At 40.3% G+C, this 16,630-nt stretch overlaps 1 protein-coding gene across 39 annotated transcripts in view; it reads right to left on the minus strand.

The window, feature by feature from the left end:
• DKK2 (dickkopf WNT signaling pathway inhibitor 2) overlaps nt 1-16,630 on the minus strand; it is a 583,019-nt gene that overhangs the window by 268,829 nt on the left and 297,560 nt on the right. For 26 of the 39 annotated variants that reach the window (XR_008716811.1, XR_008716816.1, XR_008716812.1 and 23 more), the window contains one exon: nt 9,031-9,084. The exons of the other annotated variants lie outside the window; for them this stretch is intronic. The gene's annotated coding sequence lies outside the window, so the exon portion shown is untranslated. The remainder of the gene's footprint in view (nt 1-9,030; nt 9,085-16,630) is intronic. 39 annotated transcript variants of the gene reach the window in all.

The raw sequence follows: 16,630 nt of genomic DNA on the forward strand, positions 1-16,630 counted from the left end.
AACTGAGTAATTACTTGTGGGGTTTTATTAAGAAGAAGGAAAGTTATCGCAATATTTCTAAATAAAGCACATTCAATATTTTAAGGCTGGGAAATTGGATGCTCTCATTCTAGAGGACAGATACGGTTTTAAACAAGTTTTCTCCTGTGCTTCTTCCCAATCTTTGTTTAGAAAGGGGCCAACAGATCACCCAGGAGGAGACCGCATAGCTCTGTCTCAATGATCACCTAGGCTCGGGCTCCAGCTTCTCCTGAATCAGTGCCAGCTGTGGTGGTGACTTTTGAGATGCACAAGGCTTTCCTATGAGGTCATTACTGATGGAAACTATCAACACCTCTGCCCCTTGGGGGAGGGTAAGGAGTCAGCTCCATTCAAACAAGCATTCCTCAGGCTCCTGCCTTGGAAACACTCTCCTGCTCCTACTGCAGGTGTTTTAGTCTGAGGAACAGGATAAAGGATGACACTGAAGGGTGAGAACCAGAAGAGATCCAATACAGCTCCACTGGGAAAGGAATCATGGAAGAGTTTCCATGTGTCTTAACACTATCCTTTTTTATCATCCCCTCCATTTAATTTGGTCAATCAATGAGATGCTATTCCAACTAGGTGCCCGTGTATACCAAACAGGTGTTGGGAAATGGTCACTTATTCTCTCTCTCATAAAATGGAAATTACTAGATTGTAAATTTTTTTAGCCTGCTAATGCTACAATACCAGTTTTTAAGACTAGTTTATTTAACAAAACAGCCACTGTGTACTTCTAGATATTCTTATACTTGTGTGTCAATACAGACTAAGCATAAGCAAATGGAGCTATACACCAAGATTATCAGATAATACCAAACGTATAGGTGAGAAGGGGAGAACTCATTATGCGAAATATGAGCAAGGAACAGATTACTTTGGTTATTTGGCTATCTTGCTTTCCTCAGTGGGAATTTTATAATGGTCTGCCAACACATGCCTTCCAATAAATAATTATAAAGGAGATACCTGGCTTCATTCAACAAACAGTTCCTGCACTCCCGCTGTGTAGCAGGAGCCGGATCTAAAATGGTATAAAGCATTCCCTGATCATAAGGATTTTCCAGCCCAGCAGTGTTGTCTGTCAAATGCTAGATGAGATGATGGCTGCATGGGCAAGAAAAGAGCAAAAAAGATGATGTATTACTTGAAATCGTAATAACAAATTGTGTTTGGCAATGAAATTCCAAGAATATTAACATAATTGGAGTGTTTATGAGAAGGAAAAGGCTCATATTACGGCAGGCAATTTTCAAGAAACTGAAAAAGAAAAGCTGGCATTTTGGGGAATGCAGAATCTTAGAACTATTTGGAGGAACCCTTTGAAGTTTTGGTGAGGGGAGATCTGGTTAATGTTTCCATAGCACAGGTTACAAGACAGCATCAGGGGAACTAACACCTCGACCGCTCTTCAAACCTAACTGCTCAGAGAGCAGCCCACACCCCAGGCAAGATCTGAAAACACTACGGGGCCTGAAAATGCAAGAGTCAAGTAGATACTCACGGGGAGAAACTTAAATTCTTGACAGTTAATATGTTCAGATAGCACAACCATATACAAACGTAATGCTATTGCCTACTCTAAGGGGTAAAAAAATGTAAGTGAATGGACAGTGGAAGAGAGCCCATGAATGCATAAAGAAGAGAGAACTCAGGAGAAAAATCTCACCACAGGGACAGGCCTGCTGTGCAAAAGCTCATTCAGCAAGAACGGCCCAGACCTTCATTTCAAACTTTATCAGAAGCCACTGGTCCCAGAATATCACTGGCGCCTACTGAATTTTCACCAGGGACTTAACAGAAAACATCTGTTCTCTTACTTAAAAGTGAATCCATTGATTAAATCAATGTTTGCCTTCTTTCTTCTATTAGAAGCACAGCTATTTCTCTTTTTCTTCTCTCCCAATTCCTTTAATAACTTACTTCTGCTTGCAAGTTAAAATCTGGGATAGAGGTGTGTCTCCTTCTGAGCTTACATGGAGGAATTTACCGCAGGTCAAACTGAAATGATGTCGGAAATCCGTGGATGTAAACAATTTGGTAAAGTAATGTTTCAAATGTAAATTAAAGCTTATATAACTACCAAAAATGACCTTGAGCAGCACATACACTGTGTGTGTGTGTGTATGTGTGTGTGTGTGTGTGTGCAAATACACAAAACCCTGACTGCCTTGAGAAGACCTTGACCATGATATTGAAATTCTATTTTGAAATTTGACCTCTGTGTTTAAACTCATTCATAGTTTTTGCAAAGGAGATTCCATAAGTGGATTAGGTCTGTTTTAACTCAGAGTTTTTAACTTGCAAATGGAATCTTTGTTGTGAAATTTCTGTGGTTGAACCCCACATTGCCTCATTATTTTTCTGCGTCAATAGGACGACTCTTCTATATCAGCACCCACTAAACAACAGGATCCATATGAAGCAGTACCTCAAGGAATGAGAATAAAAATGGCAGCCAACTGTACAGCATGGATACAGTCATTTCCCAAATGGATTCTTGTCTGACAACGACAACATGCCAAGTGCTATTCTAGGCCCAGGGGATGCATGGATAAATGGAACAGTGTTTGCTATAAAGGGTTTCATGATCGAACAGGGAAGAGAAACAAACCTCCAGTCACAATATCCTGAGATATATGCTGTGCTGAGGGATATATAAAGTGACATGAGATAACAGGGCCAGGAGGGAGTAACTCTGCCTTCAGAGAAAGTGGAGGGGGACTCGGGGAAGAGTCCACAGATTTGAACAAGGCCTCAAGAAGGATAAGCTTTACTGCTCATGTAGTTCTCTGACATATTTCTATAAACTTGGCAAGTCATTTCACTGCTCTGTTCTTCAGATTCTTTAGCAACTAGCCAAGACTATTCATAGCAAGTCATGTGTTTAAAAGACATGTAGAGAAATGTGTAGCTCTCAAGTCTGACACATGTGAACTTGAGGGTTAGGGCTCGAATGAAAGGAGAGGGAAGAGTAATAAAACACAGGAAGATGACATGCTCAGGAGAGAAGCAGAAAAGAAGCTGCTCCACACGCCATTTTACATCTTCTTCCCTTTGCCATCTTGGGGATTTATAGGTAGCAGCAAAACCACTGAATAGGAAAATTAAATAATATGAATAGTTGTTATAATCCTCCTTTTGATCTTCATCCATCAATAGGGCACATGATAAACACCATGTTTTAAAAGGAGAAAATTATTTTGACATTAAGGCTCAGAAAAGTGCATATTATATAACAACATGTTACATATATTACATATTATTATATGGCTTTACATATTATACCAGCATGTGGCAGAGATAGGCGGGAAATATTAGGTTAGCAAGCAGACAAAAAGATCAACCAGAGGCCTCTGTTGAAACTTAGTGAATGATACTTAAGTCATTCTGTTGCCATGGAGATAAACTGAAAGATGTATATAAAACACATTAAACATTGCCTGGCACAGAATGAGCATGCAGCAAATAACTGTTTTCACTGTGGTCATCTACCACGACTTACAAATACAGCTCTTTAGAAGGGAAAAACCCTGCCCAACATTATCATAATCCATAGAGTCAAATGGAGATGGCTGTGCTTGGCAGGTGGCACTAGCGGTAGAGAAGTCACCTGCCAACGCAGGAGACAAAGAGATGCAGATTGGATCCCCGAGACAGGAAAATCCCCTGGAGAAGGGCATAGCAACCTACTCAGTATTCTCGCCTGGAGAATCCCAGTCATAAAGGAGCCTGGCGGGCTACGGTCCAGAGGGTTGCAAAGAAGTAGATATTACTGAAGTGACTTTGCATATGAAGCACATGGAGGCAAACTGAGATGATTTTCTTCTTTTCAAGATGCTAGGACGAAAACCAATATAAGAACTTTGCTGGGGCCGCCTCACTATTCCTACTGCAGCAAAGCACGTGGTAGCAGTATGCCACTCTCAGGAGGCCCCAAACCTGGCAACATCTATCAGTGGGTGTCATAATAAAAAAAAAAGAACAACTTAGAAATTCTCCAAGAGAAACTCCATAAAGGGAAGACAGAAAGAAGAAAAACAAGGAAACACATATGAAAGTTATCAACCGCTGTACCTATGGCTAAACGTTGGCCAACTGCTAGGAGCACTGGTACTGAAGGGAATAACACACCAGTAATGATTCCTGCCCAGAAATAATAGAAAACATAATGCAGAGACATACTGGCTTAATTTGCTAAAAGATCTTGGAACTCAAAACAGGAAAAAAAAAAAAAAAAGCTGTTTCCCTCACTGGAATGCCCCCAAACTAGTCTGTGGTAAATATACCACCACCCTGGCATCTATCACAGAACCTCTGGTCATCTCCGCAGGGTGTGGGCTGACACTTGAGATGAGCACAGTGAAACACGACAGAGAAATGTAAGCGAAAAGAATTTTGTTTTTCACATCAGCGCCTGAGATGGAAGATCCAGACCAAGAATGCGATAAAGTATTATAATCTGACAAAGTAATCTCAAAGCTTGGGATGCCACCAAAGCCAAGCACAGTAGAAAAGGAATTTCAGATACATAATTCATACATGGAACTGGAAATAACAAAAAAAAAACTGGTCACAGCCTTTGAAAAGAAGCCAAATCACAAAATCTTGAGCCATTCAGAAAATTCTTAATGAAGTCTCATCCAAAAGCAACTCCTAAAACATGTGTTCCAGTAATTTTGTGATTTATTCAGCCAGCATATATTAAGGAACCATCACGTACCCTACAAGCTCCTTAACTCTGGGAGATGGGCTTCTGCCTTGAAGAAACTTCCAGTCAGATGTGGGAGACAAGAGACCCCTTTCCTCAGGCTGGGTGGTTTGAGTAACGGATGCATTTAGGTGAAGTCATGTAGTAGAGTACACCTCTTATGAAAGAAAAGATGGAGCTCAGAAACAAAAAAAATTAAAGGCACCCATGCAAACTGAAGGGCTCATGAGAACCTCTGATAAGGAAAGGACATACAGCCAGTTCTCCTGGGTTCCACATCTGAGGGTTCACATCCACTGATTCATCTAACCACAAATCAAAAATATTTGGATAAAAAATTCCAGAAAGATCCAAAAGGCGAAATATGTATTTGCTTTGCACCTGGCAGCTATTTACATAGTGTTTACATTGTATTAGGTATTATAAATAGAGATGGTTTAAAGTGCATGGGAGGATGTGTACAGGTTAGAGGCAAATACTACACCATTTTATATATGGAATTTGGGTATCGTGGATTTTGGTATCTGCAGGGGTCCTATAACCAAATCTCCATGGATATCAAGAAACAACTATAATCTTTAAAATATTGTATTGATGTAATGATGTTCTGTAATTTAAAGCTTTGAAATATTATAGAAAATTGTTAGGTAAATAACTTATAAAAGGAACTCACACTATCCCCTCCTCTGGAAAGGTAGAACTTCATGGCTGGATTAAGATGAGTATGTAAATTATTCTCTTTCTTACTGAGTTTCAGCTTCAATAAGAAACACCTTACTAATATCACTAAGAATCATAGTTGGGAGAAATAATTCTTCCTAATGGAACTTGCAAACATGTTATTTATCTGGATACAAATATTTGCCAGAAAATTGGGTAGAAGTTACTCTCTTTTCTCCAAATTTAGTAAATTGGAACTCTGTTCAATTAATCTTCAAAAAAATGTGATCACATAGGCAGAGATTTGATGAACAATGGAAATAAGACAGCAGCTATCCCTCTAGGGGAAAAACAATGCAAGAAAGGATGTTTTTTCCCCTGTATATCTCTACAAATCAAGCAAAAGTGCAGGGTTTAAGAGATGAGGAGAAAGTGTCCCTAGAAAGACTGGTGAGGTGGAAGATGTGCTGGAGCCAGTCCCAGGGAAAACAAGTGGTTGCAGGTTTAGTAGTTTACCTGGAAGGACAAAGGAATGTTCTGAAACATTCTCAGGAATATAATAGGAGGAGACAGGCTGATGAAAGTCCAGGTCCCAGCTTAGGCAGAAAGTGTGGGAAAGGAGGAAATGTGGATACTTTCAGAAAAAAATAAAACAAAACTCTTATTTTGAAACTAGTCAAAATACCTTGTTGCAGAAAGGAAAACAATTTTTGAGATTTACATAAATGGCCAAGAGTTAGGACTTGAGACCAAAAAAAATTTTTTTTACAACACACAGGCTTGCAACAATATATACACTTTTATCTGTGTTAAAGCTGAAAAGTATTACTAAATATGTTCTTTTAATGAAATAACAGGTTACAAACCTGAAAATCCTTACAATGAAGTAAAAAATTAAAATAATGAGTAATATTTTCTTGACCCTATATTCATCTAGCATATCGTCAGAATTTGTAGTCTTTGAACTAAAATTTCTGGAAAACTATAGCATGCCACAAGCTTTGTTGTTGTTTGTTATTGTTTTAGTCGCTAACTCATGTCCAACTCTTTTGTGACCCTATGGACTGTAGCCCGCCAGGGTCCTCTGTCCATGGGATTTTCCAGGCAAGAATACTGGAGTGGGTTGCCATTTGCTTCTCCAGAGGAACTTCACAACCCAGGAATCAAACATGCATCTCCTGCATTTGCAGGTGAATTCTTTACTGCTGAGCCACCAGGGAAGCCCACAAGTTAGGAAACTATATTTCTGACTGATTCTTCAGAATATGTGAATATACATACATATGTACACTATAGCCATTTGGTGATGCAAAGATAAATGTATGAGGAAGAAAGATTCTAATCTGGTTCTGAATGGGTTTGGACTTTGGAAAACAATGAGATTAGAATGGCAGTAAAGAGCGCCTCACAGACCCTTATTCATCATTAGGATCCCAGAATTTTAAACTTGGCACGAGCCTTAAAGATCATCTAGTCCAATTATTCCAAAATTGTGCTACAAAGAATTGCAAGAACTCAAGAATATACCTCAGTGATCTACCAGCAAGGAAATGTTTGCCAAACAGCCATGCACTTTAAAAACCTCTAAAGCATTTTTAAAAAGCTTTTAAATTACCTAAGAAACGTCTTCACTGCTTTTATTTTTATAAGATTTTAAGATTTAGTTTTTTAAAAAAAGAGTTCTTTCAGCTCAATAAATAAGGAAATTCTCAATTTTGCCCAACTGTCATTTGACAGGTCATAAAACTTAGACACCCCCCCCCCAACACACACACACACACACACACAAATAGCCTCCTCTGAGTCTCAGTACCGCTTAAGAGCATGTGAGTGTGCATGCTCAGTCGCTTCAGTCGTGTTCAACTCTTTGTGATCCCATGGACTGTAGCCCTCAGGCTCCTCTGGCCATGGGATTCTCCAGGCAAGAATATTGGAATGGGTTGCCATGCCCTCCTCCATGGGCTATTCCCACCCCAGGGATCGAACTCACATCTCCTGCATTGCAGGCAGATTCTTTACCACTGAGCTACCAGGGAAGTCCCTAGTTAAGAGCATTCAGTTCAGTTCAGTCACTCAGTCATGTCCGACTCTTTGCGACCCCATGAATCGCAGCACGCCAGGCCTCCCTGTCCATCACCAACTCCCAGAGTTCACTCAGACTCACGTCCATCGAGTCAGGGATGCCATCCAGCCATCTCATCCTCTGTCGTCCCCTTCTCCTCCTGCCCACAATCCCTCTCAGCATCAGAGTCTTTTCCAATGAGTCAACTCTTTGCATGAGGTGGCATAGTTAGGACCATATCTTAGTTTGGGTTCTTAAATCAGATCCCAAGACACAGACTTGGTACAGGTAATTTCTTTGGGAAGGGATCCTCAAAAACAAAAGTGAGAGCACCAGGGAAATAAGACAAGGAAGGGAAAAATCCAATACAGATTGTGTGAGTGAATGGGTTACCTCTGTGGACAACCGGGGCTCAGTCTTGGTAGGGACACTCTTAGAAACCATAGAGAACGTGTCTCTAAATGTTTCCACTATCGAATTAGAAGCCTGGACATCTCTCCACCATCTCCCCACCCCATGGATTGAGGGTTGTTCATGGGAACCTTAATTCTCCTGCACCCCTGAGCAGCAGACGAAGCTCCCAGGGCTCCAGTGAAAACTCTCAGGTGAGTCATGGAGAACAGGAGGTGTGAAGTACTCAGTGTGCTGGAAACTGTCCCGCACAGCGGCAGGAACCCAAGTGTGTCTAGGGAAAATGGCACAGCATCATCAGCATCTGCTGCTGACTCGAACCCAGGTCTTCTCATTTCCAAAGCCTTGCATCACTAATGTAACACGAAAGACATTTGTTTAAACTATAATCATTCTTACTCTCTTCATCAAGCACCCGTTTTCTTTTCTTTTTTTTTTAATATTTCCTTGTTAGTTTTTTTAAATTTTTTTTAATTTTATTTTATTTTTAAACTTTACAATATTGTATTAGTTTTGCCAAATATCGAAATGAATCCGCCACAGGTATACCTGTGTTCCCCATCCTGAACCCTCCTCCCTCCTCCCTCCCCATACCCTCCCCCCCTGGGTCATCCCAGTGCCCCAGCCCCAAGCATCCAGTATCGTGCATCGAACCTGGACTGGCGGCTCGTTTCATACATGATATTAGCACCCGTTTTCTGATGAACAATTTTCAGACACACAGTGACCAAAGCCATCCATGCTTTCCACGATGATGCCACACAACAAGCGCGACTTCACATGCACCTTAGTGTCAGATAAATTCTATTCTGTTTCAGCTTCAGTCCGTTGAATGTTTCTCCAAAAGAGGGATCTGGGATTTCATCAAATGAAAGAGAAGTAGGTGACAACAGGGATCCAGCCAGCATTTTTCTTCCAGTGGAATATGGTTCTGTGATGGAGCCAAGGCAGAGGAGTTCTGAGAGATTCCTCCAGGGTAAATGGAGCTGAAAAGCTCCAGTGTGAGCTGTGCGTGAGTTTAGCCCATGGGTCTAGCCCAAGACTGTAACAGAGAACCCGTCAGGAAACCACAGTCATCAGGGATGATAAAGTAATGTAAAAGGCAGGGTGACTAGACGAGAAGACCCTAATAGTGGGAATGACTCAGACAGCTATCATTTACCTTTCTCACTTTATCTAAGATGCTGATTCTTTCACCGTGATCAGTGCTGATGTCCTGAAATATAAGCACATGCATATTTTTTAATCTTTCTCTCACCACAGTTTTCCATCTTCTTTTTCAGGATTTTGGAATTATGTACACAACTGATAAACATTTTTGGAAATACTTATATTTTCAAATTTCTAGAGTTTGAAATAATAATTTTGGTTTCATTAAGTGGTCATGAATTTTTATTAGTAATACTCTGATGCCATTTAAACATTTTAGAGGAATGAGGTTTATAGGATCCTTTTTCAATAATACAAATCACCTTAGGTTTATAGAAGATTCTTGTATTCTAATTAAACATGTATTTATGATACAAACTCTCATTCCCTTATATAAATTTATATTAGAATATCTGGATTAACCTGTGCACAGGTTATATAGCAAAGCCCATTATAGAGGCTACTATGAAGACAAATGGGCTTCCCTGATAGCTCAGTTGGTAAAGAATCCACCTGCAATGCAGGAGACCCCAGTTCAATTCCTGGGTTGGGAAGATCTGCTGGAGAATGGATAGGCTACCCATTCCAGTATTCTTGGGCTTCCCTTGTGGTTCAGCTGGTAAAAAACCTGCATGCAATGCAGGAGACCTGGGTTTGATCCCTGGGCTGGGAAGATCCCCTAGAGAAGGAAAGGGCTACCCACTCCAGTATTCTGACCTGGAGAATTCCATGGACTGTATAGTCCATGAGGTTGCACAGAATCAGACACGACTGAGCAACATTCACTTCACTTCATGAAGACAAATGTTTATCTCAGACATTGTACCATAAGCACCAGACATTTGCTGACTTTGAAGAACTCAGTGACATTATTTCAAACTCATAACAGTGTATGTAACATATTTATCAACAGCTTCAAAATACTGGAAAATATAATGGTAGACTTTATAATAGAGACAAAAATGGACCAGAAATAACACCTGTGCTCAAAGAATTTACAGCCTAGTAAAAGCAAAAGGACTTCATGTAAAACATATTGCTTTATCACTGAGGCATTAATAATATTTTAAGAGTTCAAATATAAAACTGTGAAGTAGAATGAGAATAATGCCATGGTGGAAAAAAGTGATAAAGCAAACAAACAAACAAGTAGAGAGCCCTGGGAACCTTGCTGCTACATTCAAAATTCTGTTCAGTTGTGAATTGCTAAATTGCTGAATTTGATTTGTTCTCTGAAAGACTGCTTGAGTCCCAGCACTACTTGGCTTTGTACACGTGACTTTCCATTTGCCACCCCCCCAGCTTCATTTCTTTCTGTCTCCAGGCTTTTGTGATATATTAAGGCCTGAAGAATAGACCTGAGATTGGCCCAATTAATTTCAGGTTCACAATCCATACTAACTTACAAACACTCTCTTAAGGCAAGTAATAGAAAGTGCTTATCTAAGTTCAAAATGTTTTAAAGATAAAGAGGCACAGACTGTGCTCCAGTGGACTTTGGTGAGGTGCAGGGAGAAAACAAAAGTTTCTGTTTTGTTGTAAGTACTACATGCCCACAGGAATATTTATTTTTACATTATTCTCCTGTGATTGATTTCTAAACCTGCAGGCACATCACAAGTATAAGCCCAAAAGTTTGCCAAAATATGGTCATGACATCTTGCTGCTACTACCTTGAATGGACAATGTATAAATACCTGCTACTCTAACACTTTGAGTTGCAATTCATGTGGTCGCAAAGAGTTGGACACGACTGAGCGACTGAATTGAACTGAACTGATGAAGAAATGTCCAACTTAAGGAAGAACATAAATATTAAAAAGGTACTTAAATTAGGACAGGAGTTACTGATTATAAAAAAATATAGAGTAAGTTCCCTCAAAGAAAAGCTCTTGAAGCCCAGGAACCTGATCTTTAACACATACACTTGTCTAATTAATTCAAGTATTATACATTGCTTTCTTCCTTCATTTAAGTGTGATACACAAAATATTTAACAATTTATACGACACTGACACCAACCAGGCATAAGTAAGCCCCATGAGTAAACTGGGTCCTGGGAGGGCCTTGTTTTGCTGGGTGTTACTTAATGGCTTAATCAAGGAGAGGCAGTGGCACCAGGGTGGGACTACATGAGCTAGATGGGTTGTGTTGGCAGGAAGTTCCTTGGGTGATTAGAGCAGCAGCTATTTGTAATTCTTTAAAAACTTTTACTAACAACATTTACACACTGGTATATACTAACTAGACATAAGCCCAAGCTGTTTAAAATAAAGCAATATACATGGACAAATATAGTCATATTTTATGTGGAGAAACTTGATCCAGTGGATACCCAGAGATTAAAATGCATTATGTATAACAATACAATTCTAACTTGTCCATATCCGCCGATTTTTCTACTTGCCACCAGTCTACAGTCCCAGTATGCTACACCAAAGCACAAAGTCCAGGACCAAGAAACAACCTAACAGGCCCCTCAGATAGTTCTCACTACATAACTACTGAGGAGTATAAACAAGGCCTTTCAAAGAGTTGACTAGGGATATTTGCGAGCAAAGAGTAGAAATTTATAATCATTGCTGTCCAGCGTATGACTTAAGGAACAAAAATGTCTTGATATGTTTTTCTCTACTTATACATTTCTACTATTTCTTCAGGATTCTGTTCATCCCATCTCTATCCTTTTATAGTTTACAAAAACACTAAATCTGTTTTCTTCCCTTTCTGTTGGGTTGGCCTAAAAGTTTGTTTTCCTGTAACCGCTTATGGAAAAACCAGAACAAACTTTTTGGTCAACCCAATACTTCACCTGCTGACCAGTCATATCTCACAAAAACTTGGGATTTCTTGTGGCTTTCCCCACTCCTATACTCTTGGGAGAAAAGCAATAGATCCAAGGGATGGGAGGGGCTATCCTCCGACCTTCCACTCACCAATTATGGCCACGTATGTCCCTGCATGCACAGGGAAGATGCTTAGCTGCTCAAATATGCGCTTGAAAAAAATATAAACCATAAACATATTCAAAACCCAGATGATGTTCATGAAAAACACTGACCCTTTCTCTTTGGTTTACTCTTTTATTACTCAGGGGATGGAATAAACAGCACATTTTCTTTATCTTCCCATTCATTCATGTCATAGGGATTTGCATTGTTTTCTTAACATTAGAGGCACCTGTGGATAAATTTAACAATTTTTTATTCTATGTTAATGGCAGAAAGAGAAGAACAACTTAAGAGCCTCTTGATGAAGGTGAAAAAGCTGGCTTAAAACTCAGCATTCAAAAAACTAAGACCAGTCCCATTACTTCATGGCAAATAGATGGAAAATAAGTGGAAACAGTGAGAGATTTTATTTTCCTGGGCTCCAAAATCACTGCAGTTGGTGACTGCAGCCATGAAATTAAACGACGCATGCTCTTTAGAAGAAAAGCTATAACAAACCTAGACAGCATATTAAAAAGCAGAGACATCACTTGCCCATAAAGGTCCATATAGTCAAAGCTATGGTTTTTCCAGTACAGGTATGGATGTGAGAGTTCGACCTTAAAGAAGGGGAAGTGCCGAAGAATTGACACTTTCAAATTGTAGTGTTGGAGAAGACTCTTGAGAGTCTCTTGGACAGCAAGAAGATCAAACCAGTCAATCCTAAAGGAAATCAACCCTAAATATTCATTGGAAGGACTGATGCTAAAGCTGAAGCTCCAACACTTAGGCCATCTGATGCAAAGAGCGGACTCATTAGAAAAAAACCCCATGCTGGGCAAGATTGCAGACAGGAAGAGAAGGAGGCAACAGAAGATGAGATGGTTGTACGGCATCACTGACAGAATGGACATGAGTTTGAGCAAACTCCAGGAGATGGTGAAGGACAGGGAGACCTGGTGTGCTGCAGTCCATGGGGTCGCAAAGGGTCGGACACAACTTAGCAACTGAACAACAATTCTATGATGGATATATAGCAAAACAATAAATGGAGAAGATCCAAATGTGTTGCAAATAGTCACGTCAGACTCCTATCAATCACAGTGTATATCGTTAGAATCAGTGACAGTTCTCAGGTTTCTTTTTTTTTTTTTTTTTTTTTTAAGCAATTCAGAAACACTGATGATTAACAGCTGTGTTTATCACAACTGATGGCATATACTAGCAATTCCATAAAACTCCATAAAATGACCATGCTGTAGTGGTGGTGTAGTCTCTAAAGTCGTGTCTGACTCTTGCGACCTCGTAGACTATAGCCCTCCAGCTTCCTAAGTCCATGGGATTCTCCAGGCTAGAATACTGGAGTGGGTTGCCATTTTCTTCCCCAGGGGATCTTCCCAAGCCAGGAATCGAACCCCAGTCTCCTGCATTGGAGGCAGATTCTTTACCAACCGAGCTACAAGGGAAGCCACCAGACCATGCTACAGAGCTATTATATATCACAAGAACAAAACCTTCACCCACACATGCTCACAGGCATACACATGTGCATGCGCACACATACACACACACACACACACACCCCATTTACATGCAGAGGGGCACAGTTGTAAAGTCAGCTTAACTTATTTTTTGGCTACAGATCAAAAGAAGACTGGGAAAGGCAACCCAAACAAAACATATTCAAATGAACCATATCTTCCTCCAAAATGCTAAAACAGTTAGGATTCTCTTTTCTCGTTCCTGTGTGTGGTTCTCTGGTACCTTATCATGACCCAGTTATAATACCAGAGGGAAGAAGTAGTCAGGGAAAGCAAGGAGGTGATAAAAACTATAAAAAGGCTTTGTAGAATTACCAATATCTAATGTGATCATAGTAGGGAACAGGGTCAGGACACCCTCCCAGATTTAAGAACTCTGTCTACTACAGAAGTAGCTCTCTTCTGTTGCTTATAAAATGAGGACAACAATGCCTGCCGGGTTACAGCCTAACGGCCTAAGTTTGCAGTCAGCGTAACATGCATCTACTGCCCTTGGTGTTCCCGAAGCGTCTGGAGACTGGATGATTTGCATTGACAGTGCCTGAACTGTTTTCAGTTTTGTTTTCTCAAACTCTCCACTGTCTACAGACTTAACAAGTTACTGACATATTGTCAAAGTTACAACAACAGAACATTAATCGTTTCAAGGAGTTTTGAAGCCAGGACAGTTCTTGTCTGCTTGGAGAGACAGAGCAGCGGCCACGAGTATAGCCCTGGACAGTTAACCTAGGCTGCGCCCTTGGCAAGGGAGCATGCAGCTTTGCTACCCATAGTGGACACAGAGGGACACTGTCACTCCCGCATTCACTTTTTGGTGGTCTCATCACAAAGATTTTCATTTCTCACCTTTCCTCCTCTTCTGCCTGGTTTTTCTGCGCTGGGGTTATCTGCTGCGTCTAACTCATTGCCAGTTATTATGAACTGATGTACATATTACCATCTCTCCGGCTGTGGACTAACTAAATTACCATGCGTGTAGAGTAGAGGCTTTGCTGAATATGCGGACCCTCTAGAAGAGAAATCCTATCTACAAGAGCTCATCAGGGGCTTAATCTGGCTGACACCGTGATATGGTTGTGTGAAATGTGTTCTTCCTCTGTACAGTTTCACCAGGCAATGAGAGTTCCTTACTGAGCCTTCAGTACCTCTGGTCAGAGGCTGGATGGTCCAAACTGTGAAAGGGATGCCTCTTGCTAAAAGAGAAACTGTTTTCTAATAGTCATCTCTCCTCCCAAGTTACCTGTTACCTCTCCTACATTATCCACTTACTAGGCCAAATGAGCATACTGAAATAAAACTAATCGCGGCTAACCTCATAAATAGGTAGAAGGTGAGGCACTGACGGCTTCTTCTGTGTTTGAGACCTTGTATCTGATCAGCCCAGAGTGCGGCCGGGAGAGATGGGTAGGGAGGTAGCAGTGTAATGCACTGTGTTAAACAGACTCCTCTCCAAGCTCTGCAATGGCCAATTTGGTCCAAACTACCGTGTGAAGTGTGGATAATAAAAACAGGAAACCTGGGACTTGCAGTGGAACGAATCTCTGTAAACTAGTCATAGCCTTAGGAAACCATAGAAAGCAAAGCCACTTCACCATGCTATTTATTCTAACATCTTCCAGATAAAAGGAAAGAGTGAAGGGGGAAAGGGAGAAACAAGGATGGGAAAGCCATTTGGGCAAAATTTTTAAAGGCTCTTTGTGTTTAAATACCTGAATTCCCTGCAAACCCTCTCTCAGAATCCTTGCTATCTTTGGGCTCTCCTTGCCACGGAACTAAAAAGTCATAACTATTGCTTTGCTATATGCCATTTCTTACACACATTATGTAAAAATTATCTGTTTTGATAACTAAAGAGTTTGGTATTTTTTATCCTGAATAATATCTTAACAGATTGCTTGCAGTAACCATTATTTTCAATAAGAGTGGAAAATCATTTGGGTTGGAAAAATGATCATTTGTAGAAATGTATATAGTGAATAGAGATGCTAAATCTAATACACTTTCGTTTTCCTATTAATATCCATATCATCCCTGAAGAGTTTTCTTTTCTGAATGATTTCTTATTTCAGCCTGAACAATAAAGTGATCTTATACTATGGAAAAGACTCTGATGGTGGGAGGGATTGGGGGCAGGAGGAGAAGGGGTCGAGAGGTTGAGATGGCTGGATGGCATCACTGACTCGATGGACGTGAGTCTGAGTGAACGCCAGGAGTTGGTGATGGACAGGGAGGCCTGGCGTGCTGCGATTCATGGGGTCGCAAAGAGTCGGACACGACTGAGCGACTGAACTGAACTGATACTATGTAAGGTCCACAAGGACAAGGGTGTTTTTTTCCCTGGCAAAGTCCATAGTACAAAACTACTGCATAAAAACCCAAAGAAATGAGAGAAAAGTAGCCCAAAATAAAACTTTATACAGTATAGTGTTTCATTTCTTCACAAGCTTCAAACTAACCCTTTCATTGCTAAATTAAACCAGGACGTTTTATTCCCAGTCACTAATTAAAACCAAGTGGCAGAAACAGTACAGTGGTTTTACCCATTCATTATGAACCCACTTAAAATTCAATTAAATGTAAACAGAAAATACTGTGGTAGTGAGACCACAGGCCCTCAGTGTGACCTTTTCAGCTCACCTGGCTTTCATCCTGATATTATTAGAACTACTTAATACAAGGATGCATTAACTGAATATGACTTACCTAAATCTTAGTCAGCTGAGAGACTGAAAACATTTTCTACAGTACCATGTTTTTGTTTTCTGGATCTACAGCACGAGAGGTGGATTAAGAAATACCTGTATGCAAACATGTATGATTTACCTCCCTGAGGGTGTAAAACAATTCAATTTGCAAATTTTGGCCACTGGTTACAATCTGGAGATGGCAGAGGGAGCAACATTTGAAGCCGACATCTTCCATCTTTAGGATTTGCTTTTTGTACTCTTCAAGTTTCCCTTTGCTTTCTAAATAATTGTCCAGGACAAGACTTTCCAACACCAGGTTGGCAGAGAATACAGACTGAATTTTTCAGAACTTTGGTTGCAGTTCATTCCCAAGAGCTCCCAAGCAACTATTTTAGGGAGACTGAAAATGTAACTTGGACCTTACCTGAATGACATCATAGTACATTTTCTTATTC

Source organism: Bubalus kerabau, chromosome 7 (assembly GCF_029407905.1).
Source record: "Bubalus kerabau isolate K-KA32 ecotype Philippines breed swamp buffalo chromosome 7, PCC_UOA_SB_1v2, whole genome shotgun sequence".
Lineage (NCBI taxonomy): Eukaryota > Metazoa > Chordata > Mammalia > Artiodactyla > Bovidae > Bubalus > Bubalus kerabau.